Genomic DNA, 17,999 nt, shown 5'->3' on the forward strand with positions numbered 1-17,999 from the left:
GACCTTAATAGATGAAGCCTCCTTCCGAGGACCTTTCCACTGACGGGCCCCACTTACTGGCCACTTACTGATCAATCGATCGCCCTGTCTGCTACCTGTTCTGGAACTCGGGGAATTCTAAAGGATTCCCTGTGCGGGCCACCAGTTGTGCCACGCCGATCACCCTGACCAGCAGGGAAGAAAGACTAGCACACCAGTTCCTTCCAGCAACAGTTTACTCAGGAGCTGTTAGTTACATGAGAATCAAGGGTGTGCCCCCAATGGTCTGTGAGTGCTGCTTAAATACCCTTCATAGGACTGCCCATGAGCCCATACCACGTCTTGCGCTATCATTGGCTACAGCCTCATGACGAAAGATCAGACCACTGGCAGGTGCAACCCTCTTGCCAAATAAGGACTTGTTTACTTCAAAGCAGAAGAATGGCAGGCACCATCTTTAAGGGCGGCAGCAGCGCTCCACACCTCCCCTGACATCCTCACTGCTCAGGCAATCCTAGATCTGATACTTATTGTTACTAATCAGTTTACATTTATTTATCTAAATAGAATCATGCTGTAAGGAACTTTGTGGGAGTCATGATGGTTTTAGTTAGCATAATCATTTTGAGGTTAATCTATGCTATTGCATACATAAACCGCTAATTTGCCTTCATTGCTTAAAAAGCACTGTATTGTATGACTGCATAATTCCCATTTAACTGTTAATGGACATTCTAATTTGGAGTTATTACAAATAAAACTTTTAAATGTTTACTAATTATTTTAAATTTTTATTTTTTATTTATTTATTTTACATATATAGTTGTTTTTGTCTGCATGTATGTCCTGCACCATGTGTGCCTGATGCCCTAAGAGACCATTAAAGGGCTCTGATCCCCTGGGACTGGAGTTACAGATGGTTGTGAGCTATCATGTGGGTACTAGAAACAGAAACTGGGTTGTCTGCAAAAGCAAACAATGTTCTTAACCACCGACCCATCTCTCCAACCCCTTTGTATTGAGACAGGATCTCATGATGCCCAGACTGGTCTCAGCTCCAAATGTAGCAGAGGATGACCTTGACTCCTGATTCTCCTTCTACCTCCCAAGAACTGGGATTACAGGCTTGTGCTACTACACACGGCCTCAAAATAAAACTTTTATAAACATTCATGTACACATCTTTATATGGACATGTACTTTTGTATCTCTTTTGTAAATGCATAGTAGTAGGGCTGAGGCATAGGGGAAGTGCTGGTTTAAGAAGCTGCTAAATGGAGGCTTGGAGAGACAGCTCTGCAGCTGAGAGCGCTTCTTGTTCTTCCGTGACACCTGAGTTCCCAAGCACTCAAGTAGAGGGAATCCCAATTGCTTCTAATGCCAGCATCAGAAGAACCTGGTCTCCCAGGGCAGCTGTACTCACATGAAAGTTAACACACATACACACCCCTAAAAAAATCTATTTTATAAATTTTAAAAAGGTGTCAAGTGTTTCCTAATCTCTCATGCCTCACGTTCCCTCTGGTGGGGTATTCTAGCTTGCTTGCCCCTCATCTTTCTCTATATTTAATGCGACCAATTTTTTGGACATTTCACAGGAATCTACATGGTATTTCCCAGAGGAATAAGTGGGATTTCTTAATTATTGCCGACATAGACCAACTCTCTTGGTGAGAAATCTTTGTGCACATACATTTTCTGTGGTGCTGTGTCTGTCTTGCTTGCATTGTTCGATGCCAAGTCTTTGCATGGTTCCTGGAACTTAGACTTGACTAGGAATGGTGAAGGACTGAAGAGACAGATGGACATACAGACAGAAAGCTGGGATCAGGTAGTTTTGACTCCCTGCTGGAGAAACCTCAGCACCCTGGAAGCTTGTATTAAAGTTGAACAGAGAGGCAGAGTGACTACATACAGCTGAAGAAGGAGGCAGGTTTATTGTATATAGATAAGCAAGGGGGCATGGTTTATGGGATGCAGCTGTATCAAGCAGACAGGTTTAGCTAATCTTGGTAGGAGTATGCTCTGTAGGGGAGCGATCTTCAGGCTATAAATACCCGGGGAGAACACTATGGTGGACATTTTCTGAATACACTATTAATATCCACACACAGACCAGACGGAGGGATTTGCCATTTCCCTGAGTCTCACCCTGGGTGTCTTAGTCAGGGTTTCTATTCCTGCACAAACATCATGACCAAGAAGCAAGTTGGGGAGGAAAGGGTTTATTTAGCTTACACTTCCACATTGCTGTTGATCACCAGAGGAAGTAAGGGCTGGAACTCAAGCAGGTTAGGAAGCAGGAGCTGATGCAGAGGCCATGGAGGGATGTTCCTTACTGGCTTGCTTCTCCTGGTTTGCTCAGCCTGCTCTCTTATAGAACCCAAGACTTCCAGCCCAGGGATGGCACCACCCACATGGGACCCTACCCCCTTGATTACTAATTGAGAAAATGCCCCACAGCTGGCACTTCCCCAACTGAAACTCCCTTCTCTGTGATAACTCCAGCTTGTGTCAAGTTGGCACACAAAACCAGCCAGTACACTGGGTTAGGAAGATTTTGTCGGGGCTGGAGAGATGGCTCAGCGGTTAAGAGCACCGACTGAGTTCAAATCTCAGCAACCACATGGTGGCTCACAACCATCTAAAACGATATCTGACACCCTCTTCTGGACTGTCTGAAGACAGCTACAGTGTATTTACATATAATAATAAATATTTTTTTTTTAAAAAAAGGAAGGTTTTGTCATTTTCCAGTGGGTTTGAGCCTCTGGGGTTCTAAACATGGCTGGTACAGGTCAACACCACTCATTCACTCAGAACTTCATTCACTCAGGGCTTCCTTGGTTCCTCCCCAACTCCCCATCCCCATCGCCCTCCCCCCACCCACTGCTTATGAGAAGCCCATCTTTCTGTGGTGTTCTGGCTCTCTATGTGCTCCCTGCATATCAAATATCCTGAGCTATGAATTCCCATACATGTCTCCTCAATCCAGGAAATTTGTCTGTTTTTTTCTTCCCTCCATGCATTGCAATCTTATTGTCTCTCTCTTTTTAAATTTATATATTTTATGTGCATTGATGTTTTTGCCTGCATGTATGTCTGTGTGAGGGTGTTACATCTTGGAGTTACAGAGAGTTTGTGAGCTGGTATGTGGATGCTGGGAATTGGAGCCAGGTCCTCTAGAAGTTCAGTCAGTGCTCTTAACTGCTAAGCCATCTCTCCAGCAACGCCCCCCCCCCCAAACCAAGCTACATTACCAACTTCTTAAATGTCTACATTTTATCCTTGGTCAAAAGAAGACATTTTCCTTTTTTTTCCTTCAGCTGTTAATGGAGTGTTTTGAGAGTTTTGAGCTGCTATAAACAAAAGTCTTGTGAACATCCATGTGTGAGTCTTTAAGGAACTCAGACCTTCATTTATCTGGTTAATACTTAAAGAGTACTGGGCTGAGATAATACTAGGTGATCAATGAATGATTCAAGAAGATGCCAGATGGTCTACAGATTGCTCATGAAATTCATGTAAAGTTGAGCTGCACAGTGGAGTTGTATGCCTTTATGTAATTTAATTATATGAATGACTCTTCTCTGGGGCCTTCTGATTTGAATGGGCTCAAGGCTCTATCTCTATAGTCTCGTCCTCATATTCTGTACAGATTCTTTTAGAAACTGGTTTTTAGGAAACTGTGTCTGACTACATAGTCCAGGATGGCCTCTTGCCTCAGATTCTCCAGTGCTGGGATTACAGGTATGTATCACATGTTCTCTCTCTCTCTCTCTCTCTCTATCTCTCTCTCTCTCTCTCTCTCTCTCTCTTTCTCTTTCTCTCTTGAGAGGGGCATAGGAAGGGAGTGCCCTCAGAGATGGTACCTAGAACCCCATACCTGTTGGTGATGGTTCTCCACCACTGGCTACATCCCAGCACTCACCATTTCTTTAAGATGGAGACTCCAGATCTTAGAAATCTACCAAATCCTGTAATGAAGCAAGGTTTGATAAACACTTATCTCTGAGGCTGTCTTATTTGGCTTTAGACTTTTCTTCCTTTCTTTTCTTTCTCTCTCTCTCCTCTCTCTCTCTCTCTCTCTCTCTCTCTCTCTCTCTCTCTCTCTATGTATACATATACATATATATATACACATGTATATACATGTATATATACACACACATATATATGTATACATATATATATGTATATATATATATCTTTCTCTCATTCTCTCTTTTCTCTTTTTTCTTTCTCCCATTCTCCTCTTTTGGACAAAGTACTGGAGCTGCAAGCCTGTGTCACTGCATCTGGTTAATGCAAGGCTGAGGATCAGGAATCTGTGGCTTTGTGCATTCTAGGTGAAGGGACTCTGGTCAGCTCAAGCCTGTGGCTGCGAGCAGAGCTCTGGCAGGCCTTGCCCTTCTCCCCAATTCCCTCTGCCTTGCTAAAAACCCTTAGATTTCTTTTCCTAAAGCTAGCCACCAAGGTCTAGTTCCTTATTTGGCCACTTCCTCCTCTTGAAGCTAAGGAGGTCAAGCTATCAAAGTATTGAAGTCCAATATTCAAAGGCTCCTTTGGCTGCCTTATTTAACATGCCCAAATGAAATTATCCTAACCCTGGGTTTCCTCTTGTACCTTTATAAACTGTGTTTGCCTCTGGGCCACATCTGTCTTTTCTCTATCCAGAAGCAGTCCTCATCTCCTGGGACAAATACCCCTGACTCCTTCTCCCTCCCTGACCCCTGTCTTTGTCTTTTATCCCCTTCTATCCCCTGCCCTCTGTCCCCCTGGGACAAATCTCCTCCCTGCTGAGAACGTGGTCTTAAGGGTCCAGAATGATACTTTTCATTTCAAACTAAAACCTTGTTTTTCTTTTCTAATCCTGTGGGTTTTTTGGATTTGTCTATTTCATTGTGCAACAGCTCTACAACCATGTGTTATATGACAAAAGTTTCGAGGGGGAGGGGAAATGTAACTCATATGTCTACTCACCTTAGATAGGGAACCCACAACAGTCCAAAGTACAGTCAACAGCCGCAAAGTCTAACTTGGTGAACCCTTGAGTTCATTTGGGTTACTTACAGAAGTATGGATGAAGGGTTAGTTACAAGAACAGAAATATCTCAAAGACAGCCGTATCACCAAAGCCTACCCCAACATGGGTGACAGCCTACACAGCGGGAAACCTGAAGGTCTTTGCACAGCAGTCAGGAAGCTCCACAGGTTGGAGAGTAAGTGTCCTTTCCAGGTGCCTCAGTTGGGCTAACCCTCTTCCAGGTAGATCAGCTGGTCTGAGTCCTCTTTGCTGGTTTTCTCCTCTGAGAATCTTCTTTGAAGCTCAGCTTGCTTGAGTCCTGGCTGCTCAACTGTGTCAGTCTTCCGAGCAGCTCAGCATCTGAGGTGGACTCTCAGAATGTATTGCTTATTCTCACAGGGAGGGGCCTCCTGTGAATCTGGTCAGTTTCAGGGACTTCCTGAAGCTGTTTTGAGTTACTTACCTTCCTGCTTAAGGAGCATCCAGCAAGATGGAAGGTTTCAATCTCCTACGAAGCAAAGCACCATGGTAATGAGCAGTAGTACAGCAGATCCACCGTTTGTTTATGACCTTTAGGTGGAATACTTTTAAATTTTTAGCATTAATAAAGCAGCTGTGGAAGCCTGTCCCTAAAATGTTAGCATTTAGGAGGTGGAGGGAGGAACATCAGAAGTCCAAGGTCATCTTTTGCGCATCACTTTGTTGCAGGGGAGATGGTTCAGCAGTTAGAGCACCCAGTGTCCTTGCAAAGAACCAGGGTTTGACGCCCAGCACCCAGGCCTGGCAGTTCACCATCACTTGTAACTCTAGCTCCTGGAGATCCAACATCCTTTTCTGGGCTTCTCATATGTGTACAAACCTACATGTACACCGTATATATGATTTTAAATAAACATATATTTTTAAAGTTTGAAGCAGTCTGGGCTTCATAAGGCTCTTCCCCCCCCACACACACACATACACAAATAGCATTAATGATGTTTGCTGTGAAAGCTTTTCTTGTCTAATCTATTTTCTGAAAAAAAAATTTCCTTATTTAAAAATACATAGAGGGTAGAGAGTTAGCTTTGACATGAATGAAACCCTGGTTCAATTCCTAGCATCCTACAAAAATCAGGGTTAGTAGCTCATATCTGTAATCCCAGCAATTGGACAGTGGAAACAGGAGGATCAGAAGTTCAAAGTCATCTTCAATTACATAGCAACTTTGAGATCAGCCTGGGCTACATGAGATTGTCTCAAAGGAAAAAGAGAGAGGGGAGAGAGAAAGAAGAGAGAGGGGAGGAGGAAGAAGAAGAAGAAGAAGAAGAAGAAGAAGAAGAAGAAGAAGAAGAAGAAGAAGAAGAAGAAGAAGAAGAAGAAGGAGAGAAGGAAGGAAGGAAAAATGAAGAAAGTCTTGTGCCTATTATGTTATAAAATATGAATTCCTGCTGAAACTTTTCACTAGTCCAAAATATTTGTAAGGTTTTAGTGAGTGTATGTTCACTCGTATCCAATTTGGTGCCAATTTTAAGTTGTCCCTCGATCACTAAAATCATTTTTTTCTTTGTTTTTGTTACTCAAATTCAAAGCATGGCCTAAAAAAAGGTTTTGCATATCTTTTACGTATCATAATATGTGTTACATGTATGGTTTGTTCTTTTCAAGACAGGGTCTCACTACAAAGCTCTGGCTGTCCCAGAACTCCTTATGCAGATCAGGCTTTCCTGAATTTACAGAGATCTGCCTGGTTTTGGTTCCTGAGGGCTGGGGTTAAAGGCATGGGCACTCAGGACTTTAGAGTTACTAGTATGGTTCTTGCATGCACAAGAATCAACTCAACTAAACAAGGCCTGTTGGTGTATTCACAAAGTGCTTCTTCTGGATGGGTGTCACACTGTTTCATTATCTCCTCACATTCATTACTATGTTTTGGTTTGATTTTGCTCATTTTGAGGCAGGCTTTCCCATAGGCCAGGCTGGCTTTGCCTTCACTATGTTCCTGCCTATACTTGCCAAGTGCTGAGATTAAAGGCCTAAACTACCATACCCAAACTAAGACAAAATAAGACAAATTTTACAGGGCATGCCACAAGTATGAATTTTCAAGTGAGATCCAATTTGATAGTGAGTGATTTCTTGCCTTCCTTACACATGCAGGGTTTGTCTCCATTATGAATTCCCTGGTGTTTAACATATGTGTACATATGTGTGTGTGTGTTGCTGATGATCGAGTACAGGAGAAACATGCTAGACAAGCACTCTATTGTTGGGTTAAATCCCTAGCCCTATTCATAGCTTCTTTATAAAAAACCTTTTCATGCCTATGACATTCAAAATTCTTCCTTGTACGTATTAGCTGATGAACAAGGAAGTTTTTCTTTTGGTTGGAGATTACTGTATTCATTACATATGTAGGGTTCCTTTCCAGTACAACTGCTTTTATCTTTAATGAGGTATTGCTTCTAGCTTAAGGAGGCTTGACAATGAAATAGCTTTCCCACCGTCCCAAGGCTCTTTAGACGTGAGAGTGCGCAGTGTCCACTGGAGCTGGCACACCTCCATAGCTTTCCCACCGTCCCAAGGCTCTTTAGACGTGAGAGTGCGCAGTGTCCACTGGAGCTGGCGCACCTCCATAGCTTTCCCACCATCCCAAGGCTCTTTAGACTTGAGAGTGTGTGGTGTCCACTGGAGCTGGCGCATCTCCATGTTTATTATTTGTCCACGGATTCTTTCTTCTAATTTTTGAGACAGGGTCTCACTGTGGAGCTCTGGCTGGCCTGAAACTCTCTCTATACACCACACTGACCTAAAGCTCACAGAAATCCACCTTCCTTGCCTCCTGATTGCTGGAATTAGAGGCTCCCACCAACCATTCCTGGCTTGTATGAATTCTTAAGTATAGAATGGTTGGTAGGATTCAGGATAACATTCGGTAACCTTAAGGAAGTAGACCAGCTGTACAAATGCTTTTCCTGCACACAGGAGGTCCAAGTTTTAATTTTCAGCCAGACAGAGGGAGGCAAGAACATAGAGAGAGTATCATTTGGGGGAAAGAAGCCCACAGATGTTCTTTCTCTCCTATCTACATTCCCTTCAAATCTAGGAGGTATTGCCTTAGCTAGGGGGTTTTCCACATTCACTGCATGCATAAATGCCTTTTTCTGTATGAGGTTTTTTAAACGCCCAGGGCTTTATTTGAGTTGGATGCTCTCCAGCATTTCTCACAGGCTAAGGCGTTGTCACAGGCAGCAGCTGCCTGCTGGGTGCTTGAGGAATCCCCCTCAGGGATGGGAACTCTCTTCAAGTGTAGCTGGGTTCTGGGTGTCACAGAAAAGACTCCTGGGATGACTCAGAATAAAGGAACCTTAGGGAGTTTTGAGGCTGAGCAGAAAGCAAGGTGTACTGTACTGGGAGGACTCAAGTGCAGGTGTTAGGAGAGAAATACACCAAAGGGTCTCCGCGCTAGCTGTCTGAGTGATCTGATGGCTTCAAAGCTGCTTCACCTGAACCTAAGTTTAGGTGTTAGCTGAAGCATGAACTGCCGCATTCCTTTTTCTTATTCTCACAGTTCTATTCTTGGAAGGGAGATTGTTGGAGGTGGGAAGGAGAGCAGAGCTACAGCACCACGGCAGTAACACCAAAGAGATCATCACTGCTTACTAATATGTCACAGGGAGGTTGGACTCACACCGTAGTTCATTAGCTGTATTTTTAAAAATTATTTATTTGTATTTTATGTGCACTGATTGATGTTTTGACAGCATGCGTGTCTGTGTGGGGCTGTTGGATCCCCTGGAACTGGAGTTACAGACAGCTGTGAGATGCCACTGGGGTGCTGGGAATTGAACCTGGGTCCCCTGGAAGAACTGTTGTCAACCTCTGAGCCATTTCTCCAGCCTCTCTTATTAGCCATCTTTAACACTTACATTTCTGGTTATCTCTCAAGAAGGGGAGTTGAATTCTACTGGTGGTCTCTCCCATATTGAAGACGCCTCAGGGTAGGCTAGTCAAGGCGAGAGACCAGAGCTAGGAAAGTTAAAGGATCCCTTTTCCTTCTTATGTCCCCTCTATTTCTTAAGTATCTTTTTTTTGCCTCAGTTTCCCTTCTGTGTTGTTGATTCTCAAGAAACTGTGACATATATCTGATGAAGGCTTTCTCCACACAACTCAACTTCAAATGAGATCACTACAAACAGAATGAACAGTTCTGAGGATTTATTAAAGAAACCTCCAAATTCAGTTTCTCCTGTCATACTCTTATATAATGCAGCAGAGTTCTGTGACAAACTGTATAGGACCTTCAACATACACACCAAGCAAGTAAGCAAGCAAGCAAGCAAGCAAGCAAACATTTCAATGCCAGAATCCTCAAATCCAGCCCATGTCAGATGCTATCTTCCGAGAGACACCTCAGATCCCACGGACTGAGGGCTTACTCCACCAGGCTGCTGCCCACTGAGATGCTAACCACAGTCCTGGGATGGTTTACCTACATTTCTGACGGCCGGTTCGGAGCTAGCATTCCCACAACTCCCTCTTGGTTCTATTGTGTCACTACCAGAGCTCATAGAACTTGATGCAATACTACCAAGGATACTGGTAAGCTCTGGATGATGACTTACAGAGGGTAAGGTGGGTGGACGGACCACCCTTCAACAACCTCCACGTGCTCACTTATACTGGTTAGCCAAATTCTAACCTTGTGGGTATTTATAAAGGTCTCCTTATGGAGGCTTAGTTCTTTAGATCACTGCCTATTGGTGATCAGCTTAATCCTGTTTTGATTTTCAGGTAACAGCCTCCATCTAAAGCTATCTAAGGGTTGCCATTGCCTGCACACATAAACCTGCCAAGCTTGTTAGTACGAAGGAAGAAGACAGTGTCCCTCATACTGACATCTGAATTAAGATCCAAAAATCTTTCCTACTGAATCCCATCCAAAGAGGTCTGTTGGTTTTGCTTTGTTTTAACATTGACTATAAATTTGATCCTAGACTCAGGCAATACTTTCATTTCCTAAAACAGAGCAAATCTTCCCCCCAGAGATGTGTTTTGAAGTAAAATGTTTGATGGGAAGTTCTTTTCCACTTTATGTGCTTCCTGTTTTTAAACTTTGACTCTGTTTGACAGAGAGAGAGACAACTTGACTGGAAATGTTTGGGCCTTCTCTCTGCGGACTAATTTCCCAGGCTTCACCTGGTCTTTATAACTCTTCCCCTAACATCTATGACTGTGATGAACACGATCCAGTTTTGTGACATGCTATTGTGACATACATGTGTATCTGGGTTTTGCCTGTTTCCTACCACATTAGTCCTAAAGCCCTTTGAGTGTGTGGGGAAGATAGCAAATGTCTCCGATGCCAAGAAGATAAATGAGGGATTTAGTTGCGTCAGGATGGGGACTGGCCTCTAAGAAGACCAATACTACTGGGACTTTCAAGCCCACTTCCCATGTCTGAAGTAATGAGACGGACTAAACCACTCACTAAAGATTAAATTGACCACCGATGGCCAATGACATAATCATTAATCAACCCTGACTACACCAGGAAACCTCCACGAAACCCCCAAGGGAGCCAGCCGGTTCAGGGGTTTTGGTTTTCTGAATGTCTGGAGGTTACTAGAGGGCTGTGGATCAAGAGAGGGTGAGCAGATCCCAATCTTTACTCATGTCCTTTGCCTATGCATCTATTCTATGTGCATGTCTGTCAGTTCCATTTGCAATCTTCTTTATGGTAATCTAGTAAGTTTTGTTGTTATTGTTTGATGTAGGGTCTCTCACTGTAGCTCTGGCTGGCCTTGATCTCACAGTTAACCTCCTGACTCAGCCTCCTAACTGCTAAGCTAGCAATTTTAACCCTCCTGAGTTCTATGGATCATTTTAGCAAATTGATCCCAGTGATGATTTATTGGGAACTTTAAATGGTATCTGAAGTGGAAGACATCTTAGGAACTGAGCCTTTAGCCTGTGGGTTCTGACCCTATCTCCTGGTAGATTATGCCAGAACTGAATTGGAGTGTCCCCATCTGGTATCTACTGAAAATGTGCTGGGTATGTGTTAGGGTCTCAGAAACCTTTGTACTGAGTGTATGGAAGCAGGAAAAACATGTTGGCTATTCCTATCTCTTACAGTGACTTTAAAAATCTCTGGTATCAGGGCTGGAGAGATGGCTCAGTGGTTAAGTGCAGCAACTGTTATTCCAAAGGTACTGAGTTCAAATTCCAGCAACCACATGGTGGCTCACAACCATCTGTAACAAGATCTGATGCCCTCTTCTGGAGTGTCTGAACACAGCTATAGTGTACTTACATATAAGAAATAAATAAATCTTTAAAAAAAAATCTCTGGTATCTGGGCACAAACAAAAGCAAACATCTCATAATATCAGGGTTTTTTTGTTTGTTTTGTTTTGTTTGGGGCAGTCTTTTCTATACTTGAGAATAGTGATTTTAGGGTTGGAGAGATAGCTGGCTGCTAACATGCTTGCTTTGCAATCATGGGAACTTGAATTCCAATCCCTAGAACCCATACTAAAAAACCCTACAGAGACAACTCAGTAAGTAAGAGCACTGACAGCTCTTCCAGAGGACTTGGGTTCAGTTCCCAGTACCCACATGGCAGTTCAAGGTAACCCCAGTTCCAGACGATCAGATGCCCTCTTCTGGGCATCAGATGCTCGTGTGGTGCACAGACATACATGCAGGCAAAAGTACCTAAATACATTTTTTTTAAAAAGCCATCGGGCACTTGAGATGGTTTAGCAGATGTAGGTACGTTCTGCCAAGCTGGATAGCCTAATTGGCCAGTGCCTGAGTGCAATTATAGGCAGCTCATTGGTGAGTCCAGGCTGACTCTTGCTTTCTGCATCTGTTAGAAGGATATATTGATGACTGATGTGGTGTGTTTTTAATCCCTGGGTCTGTTGTGAGCCCTAGGTTACCGTTTATGTCTTTGGAGTGAGGACACAAAGTGGGTTTGATCCCAGGGGGCCTCTTTCCAGTGTCTGATTTTATTTCTCTTATCACTCATGGGAATGTTTTTCACCTACTCAGTGATACATAGTTTTCACTTTTCTCTCTTTTATTTTTTTTGGGTGGGGGGGAATTTTTGTTACATTTTATTTTGTGTGCATGTGTGCTTGTATGTGCGCACACGCTCGCGCACCCACCATGATGTACGTGTGCACATCAGAGGAACAGTCTGTGGAAGTCATTTTGTTTCATTCATTATGTGGGTCCTGGGGATTCAGTTCAGATCCCCAGGCTTGGCATCAAGTGCCTTTGCCCACTAAGCTATCTTACTAGCTGCAATCCTTATCTTATAATGTGGGATTAATTCATGACAACAGTCATAAAAATGTACCAGAAGGCCAGACAGGATAGCCCAGGCCTTTAATCCCAGCACTTGGGAGGCAGGACCAAGCAGATGTCTATGAGTTTGAGGCCAGCCTGGTCTACACAGTGAGTTCCAAGTTAGGCAGCATTACACAGTGAAGACCAGTCTAATTATAAGAAATTATAAGAAAAAAAATCACCATGGAAAAAAATGGATTGAAACAACAGGAGTTTATTCTAGAGAGTACTAGAGACAGAATGCCTGCCACAGGAGCATGAATACACCATACCCTGCATCATTGCCTGTCTCCACAGGTCCTTACCTCAATCCATGTCTTTGTGTTCCCACATTCTCTCTCCCCTCTTGTATTTCAGGCCAGCCTTAAAGTAGCTACATGGCTAAGAATGGTCTGGGACTCCTCATCCTCCTGATTGCTGGGTTAGAGGTGTGCCCCACCTCTAACCATCCACCCATGGTGGATGCAGTGTTGGGCTGGAGCCCAGAGCACTGTGCATGCCAAGCAAGCACTCTACCAGTTGAACTAAATTTCAGCTCCCTTTCTTTCTTTTACATCTCCTTACATTTATTTTGTGTAGACATATGCAAGTATGTTTACGCATGCATGTTCCTGGTCCGATCCAGTTCAGAGAGTGCATTAAATTATGTATTTTTAGTCTCTTTAATCAGGAGCAGTTTCTTGGGCTTTGTCTTTTATTATATTAATACATTTTCCATGTCAGATGAGTCATGTTCCCACATAATAAGACTTGAAGGAGGTCTCACATTGGCATTAAAAACCTAATCATTGAGCGTATGAGCCACAAAAGGATCCCTTAATATCTTTAAGAAGTGAACAGGCTAGCTATTATGTAGAATGTCCCTTAGTTTGGGGTTGTCTTTTGTTTTCTTATAATTAGATTCCAGTTGCTAGTTTTGGGTAGCTATGTCTCAGAAGTGAAGTTTGCATGGTTCTCAAAGGCTCAGCTGCAGAAGTTCACAGAACCTATTGTCTGTCCCTGAGCATGTTAAATTAGAGGTCTTGCTATGTTGCCCAGGCTAGTCCTGCTCTTGCTATGTTGCCCAGGCTAGTCCAGTTCTCAAGCTATCCTCCTACCTTAGCCTGTCAAGCAGCTGGAAACCATCCACCCTTACTTAGCATAGCAGCTTTGATCATAGAAGGTAGTTATCTGCTAAATTTCTCACCGTGAAACCACTCCTTTTCTTTTTATAGCTAAGAAATATCTTTTATGAGGTTAGGGCACAGCTCAATGTTAGAGAACCTGCCTACCATGCTGGAGTTCTTGTTTCTGATGCCAGCCTCCCACAAGAAAAACAAATATCTTCTGTGGAGGATTGGATGCTGACTGTATTGATACAGAAGTGTCAACATTTTACCCCCTGGTGTTAGCATCCACTGATATTGGTTGAAAAAAAATATTTGCTTTGTTCTTTTGATAAGAAAGGGTCTTGCGGGCCGGAGAGATGGCTCAGTGGTTAAGAGCACTGACTGCTCTTCCAAAAGTCCTGAGTTCAAATCCCAGCAACCACATGGTGGCTCATAACCACCCGATCTGACGCCCTCTTCTGGAGTGTCTGAAGACAGCTACAGTGTACTTACATATAATAAATAATATAAATAAATAAATAAAATAATAAAAAAAAAATAAATAAATCTTTAAAAAAATAAGAAAGAGAAAGAAAGAAAGAAAGAAAGAAGGAAAGAAAGAAAGAAAGAAAGAAGGAAAGAAAGAAAGGAAGAAGAAAGAAAGAGAGAAAGGGTCTTGCTGTATAGCCTGAGTGAGATCCAAACACAGGACTATGCTCAGGTCTCCATCTCCTGAGTGCTCCTAAAACATTATGTCCAGCTACAATTTTGGTTTGTTTTATTTTTTATGGTGTGTTGCCATGTTGCCCTAGCTCACCTTGTGTTCCAAATCTGCCCCAACCTCCTGAGTGGATTACAGGAATATGCCACCATGACTGGCCAGAACTTTAACCCTGACTATGGCCGCTGCCCAGGGATGGTTTTCTCCAGCCTTCCTCTTCCTTTCTCCAGTCAGAACTTTCTCTTTTCCCAGGTGGCTGTAGTGCTTTGTGTTGAGGTTGCTTGCTTTGTGCTGGGGATTCTCAGAGCATCATACATGCTAGGCAGGCCCTCTCGTGCTAGCTTTGTAATACTTTAAAAAAAGAATCCTTTATAAATAGCATACATACCTCCTTCCTCCTCTCCTTATTCCTCCTTCTGTCCTTCCTTCTTTCTCTCTCTGCCTCTCTCCTTTCCTCGCTCCAGCTCTTGTCTCCAGGGGCCTGCCTGGTAGCTGACCTGGAACTTTAATTCCTCCTGTTTCCACACCTGCCCAGGTTAGTTGATTTGAGCAGCACACTGGAGGTGGGGGTGGGGGTGCGTAGGAGAAGGTTAACTGATTTGCTGGTAGTGTGTCTTATCTGTCCTACAGTTGGTGACAGATGTCTCTCACCATCCTTATGCTTCTCTCAGCCATCTCCAACTGTGTTTCCTAATTCCCCCCTGAGGGTGCCATTATCCAAGGGACTAGCCTGGCTTCCTTTTTATCTCTCAGTAACATTTGCTGTAGCTGACAGCTACACCTCCCTCCAAATGCTGCGTCCCCTGCTTTCTTTGACACTAACTCTTGGTTCTCCTGTTTTATTGGCCTGTTCAGCCATTTTAATTGAATTTTAAAACATGAATTATGAGTCAGGTGTGGTGGGGCACGACTTCAATCTCAGCAACCAACAGAGGTAGCCTGGTCTCTGTAAGTTCAAGGCCAGCTTGGTCTACATAGTGAGTCCCAGGCCAGCCAGGACTACATAGTGAGGGTTTGTCTTAAAAACAAACACTCGTGTATTCACGTGTGTCTATGTGTGGGTAGATGCACATAAGTGCAAGTGACAAAAGAGACCAGTAAAGGTGGTTGGATCTCCTAAGCTGAAGTTGCAGGCATTTGTGAGCTCTGATATGTGGGTGCTGGGAAAACTACAAGTTCATCACTGAGCCTTCGCCCCAGCACCTAACAGGAATTTTGGATACAGGGATTTTGCTCTATTGCCTGGGTTGATCTTGAACCCCAAAGGTCATTCCTCTGTCCTATCCTGAGTTTCTGGGAGTGTAAGACATGGGGAACAATATTTCTACTAGTTACTAGGCCCCTCCTCATTGTGAGGTAGCATCTTACTATGTAGCCTAGGCTGACCTCAAACTAAAGATCTTCTCCCTTCAGGCTCCTAAGTGTTGGGATTACAGAAACTGACTGGAATAGACCACACACCCATCCCTGCTCAATTTCCTACTGCCCATCTCTAGATTCAGTAGCTCCACAGGGGTCCACAGAGTTCAATCCTGACACCCTTGTCTTCCTGCACCCCATGTCTAATCACCAGTAAATGGATATGTCTAATAAATTCTCATCTAATCCTGTATATGGAAACAAACACTCTATTATTGACCTACTCGATTAAACACAATTTGCAACTTGGCGAATAAGACTGGGGATGAGCTGGGCGGTGGTGGCGCACACCTTTAATCCCAGCACTTGGGAGGCAGAAGCAGGCAAATTTCTGAGCTTGAGGCCAGCCTGGTCTACAGAGTGAGTCCAGGACAGCCAGGGCTATACAGAAAAACCCTGTCTCAAAAAAAACCAAAAACTAAAAACCAAAAACCAAAAAAAAAAAAAAAGGCTGGGGATGTAATCCTGTTGGTAGAGAGCTTGCCAATCATACAGGAGGCCCTGGAGCTGCATAAATGGGGTCTGTAGGAAGTGTAGGTTCAGAAGTTCAAGGTCATCCTCAGCTATACAGGGAATTAGAGGGCAGCTTGGGTTTGAGAGAATTTCTAAATAAATAAATAAATCTGGTGAATACTAAAATTGTATTTTTAAACCTAGTCTTTCCCTTGAATCTCAGCAACCACTATGTGTTTCCTTAATTTGAAAGACATTCATTCATTCATTCATTCACTTACTTTTTTTTGAGACAGAACAAAAGCTTTCAGATTTGTCCTGAACGGAAGAGAACAGTGGCTTTTCTAGCCTTTTCTCTCCTCTGCTCTCTCAGTTAATACATCCCCATTTAGTTACACAGGTCTAACTTCTTGAGCCGAGCTTGATCACTTAGTCTTGTCATTAGCAGCCACCCCTCCCCCACCCCACTCCCCAGTCCCGTATCCAGTCCATTTGTAAGTCTACCCAGCCCTCCTCCCATCACACTTCCACTTTGGCCAAGATATCAATCATTTCCTGCTTAAAGCAGGAAGAGAGACTCCTTGTCTCATTTCTTACTTTGCACCCCCACCCCTAACTAAAAAACGAACACCCCACAGTAGCTAGATTGTCTTAAAGCCAGGGTGGGGGTGGAGTAAAAGTTCATTTCCTTGTTTAAAATGCATTCAAAATGTCTAACAATAGCATTGCCTCAAAGCCCTGTATGATTTCCCCTGTTTTCGGTGACTTTGACTTTTGCCCTGTGTTCCGGGAATCCTGGCCTTTCTCAGTCCTCCTCAGACTGATAGAGAGGAAGTTCCAGAAAGCCATGGGTTTTTGTACTCCATCACAAAAGGATGAATCCCAAAGCATCCAATGCTGTGTCTCCTAGCATAAATAGTAAGCCCTCAATGAACACTTGTACAATGAAAGAATAGTTGAGTGAATACATGTCATGTATTGTGTGAGCATGATAAAGGATTTTGTATCATGCTATGCCTGCAAGAGCACACATGTGGAAGTCAGTGGATAACTTTGTGGAGTTTCTCTCCTTCCACCTTGATGACATGGGTACTAGGAATCGAACTCAGGTCATCAGGTTTGCAAATGTCTTTACTGCTGAACCATCTCACTGGCCTCATAATTTGTCCCCTTTTACTTTTAGGCTATCGACTATTAACACGCGGCTCTGAGAGCAAGATTCGGAATTTGAGCTGCTGGTGTGGCAGTTTGCATGATGCCGGAGGCAGAAGTTTAGTTACAGTGTCAACCAAAAGTGTCTGAACAAGAATACTGGTCTGAAGGAAGCGCCATGGATCCAGTGCTCCCACATCTGACATGCCTGGGACCACACCAAATCCGTGCGGCAGACCCTGGCAGAGATGGGGTTGGCCATGGGACCCCAACAAGGCAGTTCCCCTCCGTAAGAGGAAGGTAAAGGCCATGGAGGGTAGACAAGGAGGAGAGACGCAAGGATCTGGTATGTGAAGCCCCATGTAAATGACCTGGAGGCAGAAGCCAGCCTCCCAGAGAAGAAAGGAAATACCTTGTCTCTAGATCTCATCAACTATGTTCATTACATGGTAGAGAATCATGGGGAGGACTGTAAGGCCATGGCCTGGGATGAGAAGAATTACTATCAAGACACCGCGAAACAGATTCAGAACAAGGTCAATATCTATAAGCGCTTTTACCCAACGGAATGACAAACCTTCATTGATTCTTTGCAGAGTAAGAAGATGGAGGTAGACTGAGTGGTGCACACCCACAGACCTAGGTCTACTAAACCAATGAAACCAAACCCAGGCTGTAAGGCAAGGAGTGTAAGGCCCAGTTTCAGATGATGTTGGAATCAGGTTTTACATTGCACACTGTCTCTGTCGTCCCCCAACCCCCTTCTGGAGAAGGAACTCTTTTTGTTTTTTTTTGTTTATTTGTTTTTGTTTTTTTTTTGTTT

The 17,999-nt window shown here is 43.6% G+C and overlaps 1 protein-coding gene and 2 pseudogenes across 1 annotated transcript in view; 2 read left to right on the forward strand and 1 right to left on the reverse strand.

Annotated features, from left to right (window-relative positions):
* The window catches only part of LOC116072800, a 60,358-nt pseudogene extending 42,562 nt beyond the window's left edge, over positions 1 to 17,796 (forward strand).
* Positions 13,061 to 13,156, reverse strand: LOC116074155 (annotated as a pseudogene).
* Positions 17,615 to 17,999, forward strand: part of Prdm10 (PR/SET domain 10) — a 103,086-nt gene continuing 102,701 nt past the window's right edge. Inside the window, exon 1 of the mRNA XM_031343010.1 lies at positions 17,615 to 17,712. The gene's annotated coding sequence lies outside the window, so the exon portion shown is untranslated. The remainder of the gene's footprint in view (positions 17,713 to 17,999) is intronic.

Source organism: Mastomys coucha, unplaced genomic scaffold (genome assembly GCF_008632895.1).
Source record: "Mastomys coucha isolate ucsf_1 unplaced genomic scaffold, UCSF_Mcou_1 pScaffold23, whole genome shotgun sequence".
Taxonomy (NCBI): domain Eukaryota; kingdom Metazoa; phylum Chordata; class Mammalia; order Rodentia; family Muridae; genus Mastomys; species Mastomys coucha.